Below are 14827 nucleotides of genomic sequence, written 5' to 3' on the forward strand. Positions count from 1 at the left end.
TCGCGAGTGGAGTGGGCGAATATAAAAAGATGCGCGCAAATTTACGGTAATGGCGAATGGCAGCGCCGAGCAAAAAATTAACTTTATGGAGCCATTAGCAATAAAAGAAGCTCTCGCTGGAGAAGAGCGCAACTTTTTCCGCCGCATGCAACTTGATATTTAATTTTTAATTCGCCGTGCCGCCGCTACGAGGGAGGAAAGCTTGCGTTAAAAATTATTATTTTCATAAAAGGGCTTCCGAGAGTTGCAAATTAAATTAAATTTGGCTCTAGCGACGAGATTAAAAAGCGTTGCATCCGCACTCGCCTCTCTCAGCGCATCAGCTGGCCGAGAAAAAGCGGCCAGACAACTTTTTCAGACGAGTGGCCACTTTTTATGCCGCCGGACCGTGCGAAACAATGAGCCGCAACGGAAGGGGACAGCTGCTCTCGCGGATGCAGCCAGCATCCCTCCTGGCCACCGACCAACAAACTGACCCACTCAACGAAATCTGATATTGACCACGCAAGCGGCGAGCAAACGAAACTGCTTAAACACATCGCAGCCGTTTCCTCTTCAGCTACCAAATTCATTCATGACTTTTCAAGGGGGCAACTGGCAAAAACTACATCACGACACCTTTTTTCACACGAGTTTTCGTGATTCGAAACGTTTCACAATCTCTTAGATGCGAGAAACTGGGCTTCGTGGCGCAGCAGGATTGGAAAATCTGTTAAGAAAAAAATTCCAAAGTAATCTTCTTAACGCAACACACAATTTATCAGTCAAGCTTAATAGCTTATTATATATAAACCACCTGTTCCTGATTTGAAAAGCCAAATTAATTAAAACATATATACATGACAAAACAACGATAAAATTGGGATTTAAACTCTCCAAAATGGCCTGCCTAATGGCACATGAAAGAAACTTATATATAATATTATTTCGAAAATATACAGACTCATTATTTGCTCTGTCCCTGTTTAAGAGTTGATTCAAACAGGGATTTGCCGACGTTTCAGCGACTTGATTGCTTGTACATTTTGTGAATTTTCCACTTTTATGAATCCCATTAATGTACATTATTCAGTCGAAATAAATTAGTTCATTCGTTAAATCTCGTTGTGTCCTCCCGAGCTAATTTCAAAATCCATCAATCATTGCGAGCAAACTGGCATCGCATAATAAGCGAAAATGAGCGCCGGAGAAAGAATGTTGAGTGAAATTGGAGCCTAATCAATTAGAACCGAGAGCGCCGCTGTTCGCCTTGCAGCTTGAAAAATAGCCAGGCAGCCATAGCCAAGGCGCTCTCAGGCTGCTTTGTAAAAGGAGGACGGAGGAAATTTTCTCTGCTCTAATCACTTTTTACAAGATAAATTTTGCAATTAATTTTCTTCAGTGTCAATTTTTTGCGCGCTCGAGAAAAGTTGGAACAAGCGCAGCGCGAGCGAGAGAGAATTTTAATAAGAAAAGCTGTGCGCCGAGCGGAGCGGGGATATAATAATTTTCTTCTCTTTTCATTTTTCCCTTCAAAGAATATAATGAAAAATATTACTTCCCTTCTCTCTTCCGCCCGCCCGCCCGCCTCGCCTACCCGTCCTCCCAGCTTCTCCTCTTTTATTTAAATTACACTCTCTTTTGCTTTCGAGAGAGCTGAGCAGAGCGAGTGGAAAAATAAAAGAAAACTTTCTTTTCCAACTCGGCTCTTTTTTAATAAGATCGCCATCGCACAACTTTTTTCCTTTCTCCGCCCGCGCCGGCGTCTCACTGCAAGCGGCAATTTTTCATTATAAATTTTTAATTGGACCATTTTCGCGTGCCGGGCTGCCGTCGTAAGCAGCATCGTAAGAGGGGGCTGCTGCTTTTTAAAAGCGCGCAGGCAGAATAAATTTATGCCGGAGAGCGAAAGAAAATTAATGGCCAGCGCGCGATAACAGACGGGAGAGCAGAGCCAAGCCTTTGATCGAACAAACACGCCAAATTTTGGACAAGAGAGAGCAGAAGAGAGACGCTCAAATTGAGATACATAAATATATACTATTATTCCCCAGCGTGGGTGTTTTCTTTTTTTGCTCTGCTGCGAAAAACGCAATTATTTCTTTCTCTTTCTGACAGAGGGAAGGAAGCAACTTTCTTTCTCGTCGGTTTAAATGCAAATAGCAATATGCGAAGGCGGAAATATGGCGGGCACAGTTAAGATAAAGAGATAAAATTAAAACGGCGAGGTAGAAAAAATAATAAAGCTGTACAGCGCTTCGAGGCATCCAAATTATACAAACAGTTGAGCGAGGAGCTCCCTTGGCTCGCTGCCTTCCGCTCTGGAGGAATATGCAGAGTAAAATACCAAACCGAGTCAGTGGCGGATTCTGTAATGCAAAACATGTATGAAGAGCTAAATATGGCTTAATAATGTTTCACCTTCTAAAAAAGGACAAGATTGTTTTCCAAATATAAAAGTTCATTTGACAAAACATGGCTACAACTTGCAACAAAAAAGTCGATAGTTTTTTGCCTACCTCTGTCGCATCAAATATTGCTAATTTTTGTAGACGGGTTGTAAATCAGTGAAATTATTATTTTTTTTATTTGTTATGTTAATCTACAATTTGCATTTATTTCCAGTGTTTCATTCGAGAGGCATAAGAGTATAAGAGGTATAAATAACGTATCAATTTCATCAGCCTAAGAGTTAAATTTCCAAACACATGCAGATTATTTAACAGGAGGCATGTTTTCTTTTGCTTAAAACAATTTAACTTAATCTCATGTATTTTATTTGTAAGTAAATAAAATATAAACTGTTCTAAATTTTATATAATTATATATGCAAAACATTTTAAAATACATATTATGCAATATATATCATGATTTTGATGTATTTTAAAATATTAAAAAATAATAGATGTATTCAGTTCAGTTTCACTGAAGTCTTGAGCGCCACTGTTGCTCGTTGGGCATTAGAGAGCAGAGTATACTGGCTCGATTCATATTCCGCACCTCCTCTCTTTCGTTTTTTCCATCTTATTCTTCTCTCCAAATCCCTAACTCGCATTCATCTTTTTCTTTCGCTTATCTGCAAAGCGAGACAAGCGCTCTATTTCTGTGTGTGTGTGCAACTATATCTTCTCTGCGCTCTCCTCTTTTTCTCATCCTCTCTTTTTCCTGCCGCCGCCGCGTTTATTTCCCCCGAGTGTGCTGCGAAAGCAAAAGGCATGGAGTGGAGATGGAAATACACATTGAAGATACTGTACACGGCGCAGTTATCTTAATAGGTGGCAATTTTTTGCTTTTCTGAGGAGGGAGGGTCCATTATCGCAAATAGATGCGCGATGACGAGCCGTGGAGAAATGCTGCAAAAGTGTGTTGCTCGCTCGATTTGCCTGCTTATCTTTTCTTATTATTTTTCGCCGGTCGGGCGAATCCATATAGACGCGTACATTAATTATCCTGTCATTCAACACGCGCGCTTTTTCTCTCCGTGCTCGCTAGACAAACAAAAAGCGACTGCAGCAGGGGTGTGAAAGAAATAATATCTATAGAAATGAGGAAGGAACCAGAAGGAATAAATGACTATGGGGATGAAAATATCGCACTTAAAATTATGAAGAAGTCATAAAATAAAATTTCAGAATAAAAGTTGTTTTAGTAAAAACAGAGCGCATCTTGGCATAAGAAAGAATTTTCAATTATTGAATTATTTTTCGTGTGCGCATAACTAAGACTATTTCCAGGAAAGGTATATATGGTTCTGGAAGGGGTACTGACTTTCCAACATTTGTAGGCTTGAGTATTCGAATTTTTAGCTTTCTCTGGATCTGCTCAAATAAGTCAAAGAACTTAAATTGAATACCGTTGGACTTGTTTTGTTCAGTTAAATAATTCTCCTGTTGACTGTCGACTTCAAAATTATGGGTTAAAGGCAAAGGTCACTAAAATTGATTTTCGAAATGGAATTCAAATTTTAAATTTGAACACACTGAAATATATTAATTAATTTTGACATTGCCATTTTGTAGAGTGCAAAAAATAGATTCAGACAGTCAAAATTTGGAATGTGGTTTTGCTTTAATTTTTTTTACTAAGAAATAAATAGCTACGTTAGGTTTTCAAAAAAAAATGTTTACACGACCAAATCTCAGCTTCTAACCGTCAGATTTTCAAAAATCATAGCCTACGTCTAAGGGTGCCAAACCCTAAAAGCCCCTATACACACTAAAAACTTGAAACTGTACAATTTTTTGTTGGTTACCCTCACAGCGAAACAGAATTTAATATTTATTTACCCTGAAATTACTTCAGTACATCATGGGACATGAGAATACGAGAGTTTAGTTGTGAGCTATATTTAAAGCTGCAACACAAGACCCAAACCATAAAAATAAAATATTTATTATTTTTTATAATTTTAGATGGAGTACGCTGTGCGCATATTTGTGTTTAATAAACCGTTAATTAATATTTATTAACGTAGACTAATATGTTTAACAAACGCCATCTATTTCCCTCAATTAATGAGTCTAGTGAATAATTAACACAATAATTGAGTGGATGGCGCAGTTTAAACTATTTTTCACATCCCCGTAACAGTTGAGACGTCTATCTTGGGAAGAAAAACAGGCTGGCTTGTGCATTTTAATTTCTCGCGCGTCGCAACACTCGTCTCGGCTGCCATTTATCTTTGTTGGAAATTCATTATTATTCCAGCTCGACTGCTAGCATCACTCTATATTCATCATCATCAGCGAGCAGAGAATTTTATAATACTGGCACGCGGATAAAGAGGCCCGGAATTAATTTTATTCGCCGCCCGCCTACTCGGGCCGCTTTTCTTCTTGGCGGCACTGGCGCCACCAAATATTAATTATATCAAAGAAAAAGCGCAGCGCGCACTTTCTTTTAAAATTGCATCTCCTGGTCCTGGAGGCCGGTGCCGTCGTTGAGTTTAATGAATATTTCATTTCGGCCCCCGGTGCTGCTGTTTGTACAAAAATCCAATTAGTGACAATTAATCAAACTCGAGAGACGAAATTAAACAAATCCGAAATTAGCGAGTCGACGGGCCCGTTGATTAAAAATATCGCCGAGCAGCCCCCGAGCACCACTCCTCCGCCATTAGGGTCGTAGAAGAGAAATGTTTATTTTGTCGCAATTAAGAGTCTTTTTGTAGACGCAAGTTGAATTGACGCTAAAACGAGCTAATTGAGCGTCCAAAGACACGCAGCCAACGAGACGCGTATATATAGGTGCATTCCCTCATCTGGACAGAGGGAACATCAAATACAACGAAAATTGAGTTATTAACACTTACACGGCTCAAGGGAGTAATCAGCGCGTGGATTCACATGTAATGAAATTTCTCCGTCACAAAATACATATTTTGGTAATCTATTATAGGGATGTATAACATAAAAAATATAATTGTATAATATTTATTATTTATTGCTTGTTTATTCTCACCAAAAGAAATGTACATTCATGTTAAAAAGCAATTTGTCAAAATTAAAAATATAAAGCACAGTGAGAAAAGGCACCATTCCTGGCAAACATCTTAGATATTAGAGCCATCAAATAAGAACACAACATATGATTTTGCAAAAAATGTTTTTAAAATGAATTATTTTCGATTATTTCTGCAAAATAATCAGTTTTTATACTATTTAAACATTAAGCTGTTCAGTTTTTTTCAGTTCCTCCCAACGAATCATTACAGACTAATTGCATACAAATCGTCTGTGAAGCCAACTGTTTAAATTCCTGAAAGTATGCACCATTCTGGAAACTAAAAACTTAGGGCACAAAAAATGAGCCATTTCGTCAAAATTTGAAAAGTAATTTAAATATGTTAATTAGGCTGAAAACGCAAATCTCGTGCACGAAATTGTGACGGGAACGATGGGAAGGGTACGTTACACATCATCACGTAGAGACATAAGTCATGAAAGTGCGACGAGCATATTTTGATGGCCACATTAAGTGCTCATAACACGGCAGCCAGCGGAATATAATTTAGTCGCGCGCAGCGCATATTCATTTTTACCCTCTCGAGCGTCGCCGGGCCAAGCTCTCTTTTAATTTCTTTCCAACCCTTGCGCAGCATTATCGTCTTGCGAGATGGGTTTCGAAGCCCTTCTCTAGATTTTTTGTGCCGTTCATTTTTAACGAGAAAAGATGCAAGGGTGGCCACCCCTTCGAAGCATCTCATGAGAGCTAGAATATCCCTCCTCGCCCGGCTCTGCAAAAAATCGTAAAATATATCCACGAGTTAATCTCGCTCTCGTGTATGAATATGCAAATACCGGCAATTAAAGAGGGCAGCTTTTCTAAATTAGACGGATTATTTTTTCAGCCTGGCGTCTTTCCAAAATTAACAATATGATTTACGCACGGCTCCTATTTCAGAATATCGCTTCATATGCACGGGAGATAAAAAGAAGAAACGTTCTTTTGCCTCCCCTATATATATTAGCTAACTCGCGGATAAATCATGTTTCGGATGGCGTGGGCGCCGCTTTCTTAAATTATTCCTTCCTTCCTCCTCCGCGCCCTCCCTCATTCCGCCATCGCGTTTCAAGAAGTGCTCTCCGCTCCAATTTTCTGCCAAAAAATTAATTAAAACGGGATAGAATGCCATTGAAAATCTATCCGCCTCTGCTGTCTTTCTGGAGCAGCTGAAATTTAATAATCTTTTGTAAATCTCGCTCATCTCCTTCGCTCAAACTTTTTCCTAACGAGAGGGGGGATGGTCGGTGTCAAAAATCACGTCCGACAACAACGGCGAAAGTTTGTTAATTAAAAAATTGTTGTTTTAGTCTCCGCGCGGCGCTCATTATCGGCTAGCCAAACTTTTTTGATTGGCAACCGATGATCGTGCGGACAATGCCGTTGCTTCCTCGAGAGCTGCCTGTCATTCTCTTTCTCTCGCCAACGCCATGGCGTCACTTGGGGATTAATTAGCGAACGCGAAAGATGGACGAATAATAATTAAGAGAGTGGAATGAAAAACAAGCTAGTTAAGTGAAATTGATGATGAGTCCCTCTGGTAGAGACGAAAAATCTCTCGAAGAAGGGGAGCAGCCGACCGAGTTTTAATAAGAAGCGCGGCCGGGCACGCCGGAGGAAATTTGCCTCTCGCTCGCCGAGATATTGGAAAACCGGTTTGCGTCACCAGACATCTGCCAGGATGAGACTCTCATAAAACGGACTGGATCAAATATTGCATAATATGACAAGAGGTTTAAACTGTTAAAAATATTTAGTGAACTTTACTCGGATCTTGGACGCAATTAAGAAAATTTGATATGTTTGAATCAATTAATATCAAACTTTATTGCAATTTCAGATAATTAATTAACTTAACTTGAGCAGAAAACGCTTGGAATATCATCACTGTTAAATTGTTTTTTTAAAAAAAAATAATTAGAATGTTAAAGATCACTTCCCAATTAAGAGGCTCCTCCACGTGCTCTACTTTTAATTGCATCATTAATTTGCTCATTAGTGCAACATTTCAACAATTAAGTTCAGCAAATCCGTTCGTTATTATTCCACTTTCTGGCTGCATCGGCCTTGTAAATCTCCTCAATACTCGATCTCTCTCAGATGATGCTTGGACGCGAGCTGTTCCCTCCGCTCTAGCTGCATATAGAGCCAAGAAAAAACGCACTTTCCCACCATCCCGTTTGTCCGGTTTGGCCAGCCAAAGTCCAGTTTTTATATGGACGAGTACGCGAACAAGCGAAGGGTTGATGAAGAGGGTCGAAAAGGGGTTGATTGCGCGTAAAAAAACGCCGCATAAGGCGAGATGCGCGAGATAGCTTGGCCATGTCCGTGCATAAATAATGAGCGAGACGCTTTTGTTGCCGATGCCGCGCCGCACCCTTGTTTGGACTTAACGCGAGAGGCAAGAAAAAAATATTCGAGATTCATTTGGACACACATATACGCAGCGGCCGTTTGATGCACCGCTTTTTGTCTTTTTGTGCGTGATGCTGCTGCCGGACCCGTACTCGCCACGTCCGAAACCAGTCACGCATCAGCATCCGTCCCAATCGCATCTCCGCTGCATCTGCATCACTTCAACACAGTAGAGGTATTTTTTGAAATTACTGGGAATCGTGCTATATTTTATTTTATTTGCTCTTCTTGCTTCCTCTGCAAGTAAAAATTGATTTGCTTTAATCAATTTTTAATCAAATATATCAGAGAGTAACATTCAAATTAAATATTTTTATTTTACCAACCATTTGGCTCGCGTTGTTGATAATGCTTTGCGTTCACTTAGCAATTGGGGAGTCCAAGCGATGTTTGAGGGTCAATTTCGGGCTGATTTGCGCCTACGATTTATTCTCTTGCAATTGATGGATGTGACTTGGTACATTTATTGTGTCGAGCTATGTACATGCCAAAAGACAAAAAATAAAGATTATTATTAATGACGAGTCCATTCGGATTTGGGAGGATTTTAAAAACTTTAATCTACTTTAAGCTACTTGCTGCTTTGCATCTTTCCAGCATGCGTGAATGAATTACACGGGACGAATGTATATAGCGTTTCGATAAAAGACCCTGGTGCGGGGCAGTAACACGAGCTCGTCCATTTCAAGTCTGGACTCCCTTCAATGAGGCTTGTGAGATGCGGAATTTTCGCGAGTAGTTCTCCATCAGGGGATCACCGATCTCAAACCACTCTAAAAAAATAAGCTTGATAAAATGCATATTGTGTCTGTAATTTTTAGCGAGTGAGAGACAGAATAATTTATTTTCAACGCAGATTCCTATTTTGGTTATTCTTGTAATCCGAAAATACAGAGCCATGTTTTCAGAACTTTTTCATGCCTCCCACACTTAATCGTCCGACAATGCCCACGCTGCTGGCTTTTTAAATATCCCGTCAGCACAAGATTAATGCTAACTTGGAAAAAGCTGAGTGCGAGAGGGGCAATATTCCTGTTTACAGAATTCCAGCTATAATAACAAAAAGGAAAATTTATCTTCGCTTCTTCTCGCAAGCAAGAAGAAAAGTGGCTGCGCCTCCTTTGTCCTGCCCACCCGAGCGTATTGAAAAATGCCCGTCCCCCGGCTCGCAATAAATTACTGCAAATTTCCGCCCCAGCTCTCTATTTTTGCCAGGCGTCATCGCGCGCATATTTAAATATATATAAGAATGACACTCGCGGGCGCATTGTCTCGTTGTTTACGGGAAAGGGCCGAAAAAGCTGCCTGCCAGGCAAATATAATAAAAGAACACTTTGCATTATGAGCGGCACGGGGTGGGCGTCCGGGGAATGGAGGCGGCGGCGCCGCGCCTGCTGACAGCTGCCTAGATGGATGACCTGACTCGCTCTGCTTTCCTCCATTCTTTTGTCCCTCTTTTAGCAACTTTTCTCGCTAACGTGAAGCCCTAAATCAGATGTTTCCTCCTTAGAAATTGTGCACCCACGAATTTTCTTTCTCGGATTTTATTATGCTCTACCTGGTCCTGGAAAATCGACGGAGCAAACTGTTAAGTGTATTCAACCTTGTGCGAACTTTGTGGTCACAAAGAACTGAAAATTTGTCCAAAATATCCCAGAACGAAATTCAAGGGAAATTTTCAAAGCAGATTATGTCCTAAAATCCTTGTACCTTAATACCAGGTTTCAAAACTCTGCAACCGGCTTTTCAAATATGCCCAGCACGTTGCATACGCAAGATTTTTACAGGCGTAGAGTACGGTTGCCAGCTCTGCATTTTTCAAATCAATAATAGAAGTCTTTAAGAATAATGTTTTCAAAAACTGTAAAAAAATGGGAATTTCTACATGATATTCGCAAAATTTGATCCAGATAAATTCTCTGAATGAGGCAAGAAAAATGTTTCAGACACGAAATTGACAAACTGATCTGGAATAAGAAAAGCGGGGTTTTGAATAAAAATTCAATCGTCTCTAATTATGAGTGAAATGAATCAAAAATATTTTTTGAATAAAAGTAAAATAATTTAATAAGCTATTCAAAAACATTTTCTAATTTTACTTTGAATTTTTTTGTTATACTCTCGATTCAACTTTGTTAGGGCAAAAAAGTAGCGCATTGACCAAATCTGAAAACAAGAAAATTAAATTTTGAAAGAGAAAAAATTTTGTCAAGAGACTTTTTCTTTTAGTTTCCTAATAAAAGCAATGATACCATATCAAGCTATTTTTAATTTTCTATGTTTACAGTTTTGCGAGGTTTTTCAAGGCTATTTATTAGATTGATTTTACACTAAAACCCCTATTTTTAATCGGTACATGAGAAAAATGAAAAAAAAAATTAATTTTTAAGAGATCAATTTTAGATACATCAACATTTAAAAAGAAAATCACAGTTGTTGCAAAGGCCTTTCAAATCTGTTAAATATCTTTTCCTTTTTAAATTGTTGAAAAACTATGAAATCTTTTTCTGAAAAGCACCATCCGATAAATTTCCTCAGAATTTAACGGGCCTGTTTAAATAAATTAAACTTTTCTCTCTGCGTAACCTGCTCCATTAACACAGTTGCACATATTATTGTGTGCGGAGGGACATGTGTTCAGCACGCGTTGCCTTTTGTCGCCATGGAAACGGCGACGGAGGCGCAAAGACGCGCCGCAAGCTCGGCATGCATGCGTACGTGTATGTGTCAAGCGCGAGATTCTTCGTCTGACCGGGACGCACTGCTTAAAAACACACGCACGCATAGCACTCAACATTCTTTCTCGCCACTTTGAAAGTGTGGCGCCAAATTAAATTAAACACTCGGCGCCCGCCTTAATCGGATTTCGTGGTTTTGCTCTTTGTTTTTGCTGCGCGTCGATGAAAATTTCCCTAGCGCGTCGCCTTTTTATAAATCGCGGCTGACTAATTGAATCTCGGAGGAGCCGTAAGCGGCTTCACTTAAAGTGTCGGATCGAATTAGCGTTTGTACGAATTTCAGCAGTCGCATTACTCAGCACAAAAACGCCTGGCTGCAACTTTTTAAAGGGCAAAAAGCGCGCGGTCGCCGCGCGCGCGTTCTGCAAAGGTTTCTTCGCAATCAGCAACTTTTAATTGTTTCCGTGACGCTATGAAAACACTACGACGTTTGTTTCAACCGCAAAACCCAAAACAAACAGGGCGGCAATAATTGCTGTAAAAAGCATGACATTAACAATTATTAAATCCAAAAAGGAAATTTATAAAAATTCACCCCTAATTTTTCATAAACCAAATTTTCTATTTATAAGCGTTGTCTGAAAAACCTTTAATTAATAAGGGTTTATGTTCTTTCACCCCATCCTAATTGAATTTAAACACAATTTTGAACAAGAAAAATACATTAAATCAAAACCGATGAATTATACAAAATTATTCTTGTATTAAAGATGATATTTGTAAAGTATGTTTTGATAAAAAAAATTACGTGTCCCTGCAAAATCTAAAATATTTCACTTATTCAATTGAAATCATTGCAAGGTAAAAGCCATTTGGTAACCTCTTAAGTTTTTTTAAAAATTTACTGCTCACATTAAATATTATTTTTCAAAATATGCATTAAAAATAAAATAAAAAGGGATCAGATTTCGATTATTTTTCCGCTGAAATCTCTTCATCGGCTTATTAATACCTTTGTGTTCTGTCAATTCCTCAAAGGAATCCAGAGAAAAAAATGCGAGCAACCTTGCTTCAGAAAATGTTGAAAAAGCGGCACGATTTAGATCGAAAGCCAATGTTAATTTGCTCGATTTGAATTTTATTTCAGAAGTTGAGGGAGCCAAGAGGAAATTTTCCAACCCCTTTTTCATCAAGAAGTGCCCCTTGCCTGCCATTTGTTGTTTTTCGATTCCATCGCATGGCTGCAACGGCGAATTTTTAGCTCCGCCGAGATGGAAACGCGCAGCGAGAGAGAGAGAGAGAGAGAGAGAGAGAGAGAGAGAGAGAGAGAGAGAGAGAGAGAGAGAGAGAGAGAGAGAGCAAAGAGAAATTTAAATTGAGATTTTGAATGGAAATTAAGAGGGGACGGCGAGCGGGCGGGCGTCTGACAGAAAAATAAGAAGAGAGAGAGAGAGAGCGAGAGAGCGAGAAAGCAGTTCTGGCGTGCTGACGAAGGGGGAAAAAAGCGGCTCTTGGCGGAGCAGTTGCGCGTGCAGAAAGAAAAGAAGTTTCTTTTCGCAGAATTTAATATTAATAAAGAACTGTCGGGCGCAATTCCGCCGAGCAGGCAGGAATATTCGGAAAGAAGGTCTGGTTGCTAGGCGGCACCCGGCCAGTTTTAATTTTTCCCTCAAGGCCTTTTTTCCCGGAGCTCGTCGGTCCTCTCGTGAAATAAAATTTCCTGTGCATCGACTCGAGAGAGACGCACGCTCTGATGAAGTTCATTATGCGCCAGCCGCTTTCTTTCTTTTCCCTTTTTATCAGCGCGCACCATCATCAAGAAAAAGAGCGGCGCCGTGCGGGGCAAATTACCTCTCTTTTTGAGCGGAAAAATCTTGGCAATCAGCTAGAATTTCAAAGGGAGTGAGCCAGAGAAAGACGAGCGAGCAAACAAGGGCGCGTCCGCCATTCGCCTTCACCTTAACTAGAAAGAAATTTAAGAGCACAAACGTACACGGGGCGGAGAGAAGGGTCGCCCAAATTGGCACTCGCCTCTTAACTTCTGACGCGAGCACACACTCTACACAAACATTATCCGTGTTCCGCCAGCTCTTTAACAGCTCGGCATCAACCGAACCTAGACGATTATTATTTTGGAATAGTAAATTGATTAAATAACGCAATAGGCGTGTATTCTCTATTTAAGAATTAAAAAAAAACGAATTTACAACTCCCTTTTCATTCCAAGAAATCTCTATTAATCTCAAAAGTAGGAGAAACCATGCCGGTGAAATATTTTATCAACCTTCATTAACAAATTGAATACGCATAAATTTAGAAATCCCTGCAGAGGGCAGTTTAATAATTGCGGGAACGGTAAAAATTTTTCATCTTTACCACGAAACTCAAGAGTGTATAATATTATTTTCAATTAGAGGTAAAAGTAAGTATATTGTATATTTTATTTTGTTGTTGGATATATGAAATGAAACGCCAATGGAGGCAGACGTCTCATTTCTTGAGTTTCAAAACATATTGCAACTACAAATTTTTGGTGTTATTGATAGAAATAATATTATCAATAATTTAATAAAGGACATTTTTTGTTTCTTGTGATTTTTTTTCTTTGATAATCCATACTCTTTATGAGTATTTTTAAACACTACCCCATAAAAGCCTTACAGTTTTTACGTTACGATATTATTAGATAATATTAGTGTACTTATAGATAATATTTTAGCTGCTTTACTACTATAAACTATAATAAATAATAGTCAAAGAACCTATTAATATGGTTTTTATTTAGAGGAAAATTTAGCTACAGTCAAATATACACACACACACACACACACACACACACACACATATATATATATATATATATATCAACTTACTCTTGACCCCAAAAATCAAAATAATGGTGTAAAACTGCGACTTTCATCCCCAAAACAAGTAAAGCAATCAGATTAAAAAATGGTGGCTGCGAAAACACCGATTTCATTCCAAGTGCAGCATGCAATATGGAGGGAGAATTGACATTTATTCCGACTATACACGCGCTGCTGGCATGATAAAAAAATTATTGTGAGGGGGATGATGCTGGCCGGAGCGATAAATTAAGGGGGAGGCAGGGAAAAAAGGGCGAAAGAATAGAGCAAAGTGGGGTGGAATGAAAGGCGGAGCCTGGCGCGCGTCGCTGCTATGCTTTCTTACTTCTTTTCTCTGCGCTGAGAACTGCTGCTGATGTCCGACCCTAATTCTTTTTATCGATTCTCGTCGGCGAAATAAACGCAGAAAGAAACAGAGGGTGCTCTCGCCCCGTCGACGTTTTGTTCCTTTCTCTGACGTGTCTCGAAACAACCCTTTTCCCCGCACGCTGACTAGGGGGCGAACCGCTTTTTGTTTCCACTGACTCATTCTGTGATGACTTTTGTGCATGGGCGTCGCAAGCTTGTTAGAAAAACTGCTTGAATTTTTCATCTAAGAGAAACCGTGAGCTTAATTGCATTTTCTGAAGCGGCGATGCAACTTGCTAAAAGTTTCGTTTCGCTCTAATTGATGATCCAACGATAGCGAATCAAATCACTGGACTGAATCTCTGATTTTTGGGGTTGGCAAAATTTACATAATGGGCCATTTTTCTGAATTTCATCATTAAGTATGATTTTAATGTAAACAAATACAAATTGTTAAATACAAAAATGGCAATAATGGATAGAAAATCAATAATTAAATAGTGATTTGACAATTTTTAACTTGAAATCGACAAAATATTATATTTTTATTGGTTGGAACGAGGAAAATATATTTTTTGTCTATACATAAATGTTTCTAAAAGTTGTACTTTATTAATCGCCATTTTTTCTGCGAGAAATACCATCTTTTAATTTCATGTCCAATCCACTGAATTGACTCTGTTAATACATATTATATATTAGGTTAAATTTTAAAATTATTTAGCTGTACGTTCTTAGGTACTCTACTTGTAGTATTTTAGTCTTAGAGAACCCGACCATTTTTAATTATAACTGAAGCGTTCACCTATCTTAATCAGTATTAATAAAATATAAGTGTGTTAACATGCTGCGATGGACTAAAGCAGAGCGAAAAAATCAAATCTTTCAATTTTTATATGTTTAGAGGTCTCATCCAGCCGCTCATCGCCAGCCGGCTTATTATTTTGGGTCACTTGGTCAGCCACCGCAGCCGCTGTGGATTGGGCCAAACTGTACCAGCCACACCAGCCACCCGTCTAAAATTAAAAAATCGGAAAC

Source organism: Cloeon dipterum, chromosome 2 (assembly GCF_949628265.1).
Source record: "Cloeon dipterum chromosome 2, ieCloDipt1.1, whole genome shotgun sequence".
NCBI lineage: Eukaryota > Metazoa > Arthropoda > Insecta > Ephemeroptera > Baetidae > Cloeon > Cloeon dipterum.